Source organism: Lygodium microphyllum, chromosome 15, assembly GCF_053477565.2.
Source record: "Lygodium microphyllum isolate KBCC chromosome 15, Lygodium_microphyllum_v1.1.10, whole genome shotgun sequence".
Lineage (NCBI taxonomy): Eukaryota > Viridiplantae > Streptophyta > Polypodiopsida > Schizaeales > Lygodiaceae > Lygodium > Lygodium microphyllum.
The window spans coordinates 17,286,310-17,291,505 of record NC_141149.1 but is presented as its reverse complement, the minus strand read 5'-3'; positions in this window follow the sequence as shown (position 1 = coordinate 17,291,505).

The window sequence follows — 5,196 nt, the reverse complement described above, 5'->3', positions numbered from 1 at the left end:
TATACCTATGACCTGAGTAACTAGGGTTTCAAATTTGAAAAGGTTCTAGAAGGAGAAAGAGGAAAGAAGAAAGGACCAAAGCATGATGCTATGATACCACTTGTAATGAATGAAGCTAAGAGGAGAATGAGCTAAAGAGAGAGAATGAGAGAAGGAAGAAGAGAAAGAAAGACTAGAAGTGGAGAGAGAAAGACATGAAAGAGGGAAGAAATGAGGGAGGAAGCTAGGGAAGCAAATATGAAGTTGAAGAGTATGTTCTTGATAATAACTGGATGTCCCAAAGTGGGACTTTACACCTTATACCTTATCAATGTGAATGGGTGTCTAACCCCTAGTTCCCATGTATCCCACTCATTACCGTTCGTTTCCCACATGAAGGGGCTAATGGCCCAACTAGCTTCAGTTTAAGCTCAAGTTATTGAACAAGATGTTATTGCGATCCTTTTAAATATTGTAAGGAAAGTCTTCCCAACTCTTGTAACTACTCTAATAAATGTACCCAATACTACAATTGAAAGTGTCATTTAGTCTTGTCTGGATGAGGAAAAAGAACCAAGGATTCCAATGAAGTATCTATCTTAGCCTCTTGTGACTAACTCCTTATGCATACCACTTCACCTGAGTATCCTTCTGCAACAAAAAGGGCCACCTAGTTAGCAATTGTTGGAATAAAATTTCCAACAAAATGAAGTGCAATAAATGTAAGCAAGTTGGGCATATTACAAGCAAGTACCCTAACTCCATAGAACCAATCAAATATTTGAAAGCTAACTTTGTCTCTAAAGCTCCAAATATTGATGACCACCTTTTCCAGTATCCTTTGTATCATCTTTCCATAAACATTCTTGTAGCCTACTAAAAAAAGGCATCCCACTAATTGATTGAGGGGGGAGGGGGGGGGGGCATCTAACATGCTATGTAATCTAATGACACCTTGGCATTGAGGGGGCTGTTAGAAGTATAGTATGGGAACCCTATGTAAGCAAGGGTGCATGAGGGAAGGTGAGGTATGAATGGACTAGAGGACAGGGACAACCTTAACCCTAGCTCCAATAAGGCTATATAAACATGACCAAAGATCACTCTCAAATAGATGAGAGAGTGTGTATACCAAGCGTACTTTCATGAGCAACTGAATAAGTAAAATCTTCTTCTTGTACTTTGTGAGCTCTCATTCTCTGTCTCATGCACACCTTTTCATTATATAGCTTTGATATTCCAACACCTCCATGGACTATGTTATGGTGATAGATGCTGGTGAGTCTCTTACTTATGATGAGGCCACGTGCAAAGATGATAGTCACTATTGGGAGAGGGCCATGCAATCAAAGTATGACTCATTACAGAAAAATCATACGTGAGATTTGGTTCCATTACCTAGTGAAAAGCATGCTTTGCCATGCAAGTTGGTGTACAAGTTGAAGAGTACCATTGGACACCCCACTCTAGCATATAATGCCATATTGGTTTACTAAGGGTTTTAAGTAAGAGCAAGGTGTTGACTTGAAGTCTTCTCTCCTATTTTTACATGGGGAATTGCATGATGAGATTTATATATAGTAGCCTAAGGGATTTAAGGAAAAAGGTAAGAAACACCTAGTGTACAAGTTGAGAAAGAGCCTTTATGGCCTTAAGCAAGCACCTAGGGAATGGTACCACAAGTTTGATGCTTTCATGCATTCACAAGGATATACCCACAATGATATGGATCTGTGTTTATACAAAAGAAATCATGTAATGGCAGCCTTATAATTTTAGTACTCTATGTGGATGATATATTGATTTGCTAGGAGAGCTCATGATGAGCTGGGCGCCTTGAAAAGTTAGCTCAAGAATAGCTTTGAGATGAAGGATATGGGATATACCTCACATATTCTTGGGATGTGCATCATGCATGATCGCCCTAAGGGGGTCCTTTACTTATCATAGAACGAGAATATCCAAAAGGTCCTTAAGAAATTTCATATGCGGGATGTTAAGCCTATTGGATATTTTTTACCTTCTCATTTGAAGGTCAATTAGACCATGATAGCCACTTTCCCTAGCATAGTGTTTGTAATAGAAGTTGTGGCATGCTATGCGGCTACACCTAGCAAGCAACATTGGGATGCTGTGAAGAATATCATGAGGTACCTTAAGAGCACTACAAATATATGTATATGGTGTGGTGTTTGAGATACAAGAGTCATTGGGTACACTCACTTTGATTATGCAAGACATTCAGATAGTAGGAAGTCCATCTCTAGCTATCTCTTCACCTTTGTTGAAGGTGCTATTTCTTGGATGTCCAGGGTGGTGTAAAAATGCATGGCTTGGTACTATTGATGTGGTCCCTATACTACATTCATATTCTATAAGTACTATTTGTTGGCCAAGAATACAGTCTTCCATGCGAAGACAAAGCACATTGAGGTGTGTTACCACTTTTTGTGAGAGGTTGTTGAGGACAAGTCCATTGAGCTTATCAAGATCTCAATATACAAAAATCCTGTAGATTTTCTCACTAAAAGTCTCTCAGTGGAATGTTTTACCTTTCTTAGAAAGATGATGGGTATAGGGCCAGATGACATCTTTTCTCATCTTGTTGTACTCTATGTACATTTGTACTTTGTCACTTTCTTCTTATTCTCTCCTCATTAGAGGCACATTCACCTTTAACTAAGGGTAAAAGCGAATGTGTCTACAACACCTGTGTATTTATATACTTATAGGACCCACATACATGTGACTATAGGTGGAGAATGCCCATCATTGTTACTTCATTCTTTATAAGGGAAGGCTAGTTACACATTGTGACTATTGGAGTTCCCACATCTCTCTCTCTCTCTCTCTCTCTCTCTCTCTCTCTCTCTCTCTCTCTCTCTCTCTCTCTAAGATACACCTTTCTTGCTTCCACTTGCTCATGCTCCCACTCAGGTTTCTCTCTTCAAAGTCTTGGTTTGTAAATGCTACCATTAACATTTAGTATAAAGAAGTTTTATAGAAAGCATTGTAACATCTCATTCTCTTCTTCTACAATAAGTTATTTAAATATACTGCCATAAGGGCAATTTTTATTTGCTTGCTCTAAGTACTTATTCTTTCTTAGATTATACTTACATAATGATTTCAGTACTATCAAATGTTTTTTCTTTTCTTATTTGCTCACATATGTGCAAAAAAGGAAGTGCTGTGACCTATCATGCTCTTTGTCAACATGAAGTTATTTGAATAATCTCTACATCTCATGTTGATATTCTAACTAATATTAATAATATAATAATGATTGGTTTATTTAAATTAAACTTATTTCATTTACTTATTTTTAAAATATTTTTTTGAATTCTAAGGTATAATATCTTTATCTTAAATAAAATTTTAAATTTGATAAAAATACTAAATATTTATATTTTTAAAAATATCTTTGTTAGATGGCCTAATTAATTTGTGAATATTATCATGATTCACCTTACCATATGCAACTATAAGAGGAATTACGTCCATTAGCTATGAATAATATAATTTGTATAAGTATTGCAAGAGTAATTGGAAGATTACCAAGTAATGAATGGATTCACTAACAAAAATGAATGGAAGATTACCAAGTAATGAATGGATTCTCATTTATAAGTAGAAGTTACATATTATGGATATATTCAGTGCCACTATATTGTAATAATAGATGATGATTACCATATATATTACTCCCACACTAGGCATATATCAAATTCTACCAATTGCTCTACTAAAGCTAGGGCTTATTGCATCATCACGCTAGGTAATACTTACTCAATTTCTTGATAGATATTTTATTTTATGGACTTGATTAAGAACTATTATTCCTAATATTGTTTTTTATTTTTAGGTATTGCAATACAATTTGGGAGGGGGGCCATGGCACACTTCACCCTTACATGTTGTGAAAGCTATATCCACATTGAAGAATTCAATTAAGAAGAGGAAGCTACCTTTTCAATAATTGATTTAGGACAAATGGATCTATCTCACTCAAAGCATTACATAATTTTTTCTATATTTAGCTTCTCCTATGGTTGGGATACTACAATCATATTCAAAATCACATTTTCTTCACTCATCTTTTCGTATAATTGAGATACATAAAATTATATTATACAACAATCTCTTCATGGTACTTTAGTACCTCTTTCTTACACACACACACACACACACACACACACACACACACACACACACACACACACACACACACACACACACACACACACACACACACACACACACACACACACATGCACGCACGCATGCAGAGGGAGATGACGATATCCTCCCTTTGCGATCTTGTGTGCAAGCTTGTACTCGTACCAATGATGGCATCGCCTTGCTCAAGCAAGCGAATGCTGTCGGGAGGCAGCGTTTGCTTGAGTGCGACAGACACCACCTTTGAGCCGACGCCCAACCTTGGGGTATGGCATCCCTTTAAGGGAACTCGTCGGGATTGGTGATTTTAGTTGGTGAGAGTCTAGCACTACCTGGACCCCTGAACCGAGGTGCTAGGTGCCTATCCATGCTTCTTCCCTTGGGAGGAGTCTTCCAAGGACCTTGGTCTTGAAGGAAGTAGCGAAATCATAAGCTAGTGGCACAGGGTTCTACTTTTTCAATAATTGATTTAGGACAATGGATCTATCTCACTCAAGCATTACATAATTTTTTCTATATTTAGCTTCTACTATGGTTGGGATACTACAATCATATTCAAAATCACATTTTCTTCATTCATCTTTTCGTATAATTGAGATACATAAAATTATATTATACAACAATCTCTTCATGGTACTTTAGTACTTCTTTCTTATATATTTGTACACACACGCACAAATATATTATGAGCAATGAAGCTCAGTTGTCACCATAATTGATCTACTCTTGTGATGTGAGAGAGAGAGAGAGAGAGAGAGAGAGAGAGAGAGAGAGAGAGGGAATTTGCATGCTATTGTGATCTCTCTCTCTCTCATCGCTACAAGAAGAGAGAGAAAAAGGAAAGATCCTGCAAGAGGAAATGGAATGTCAAAACAAGATCATATAGACTGAAATTTACAGATTTAGAAAGGTTTTATCATGTGTCAAAACAACACTATATATTTCTTAATTTACAAATTTAGAGGGGTTCTCATCCTTCCAAATTGTCAAAAACTGGCTGACGATAATCACAACCAAAAGCAATTATGAAGTCCTTTC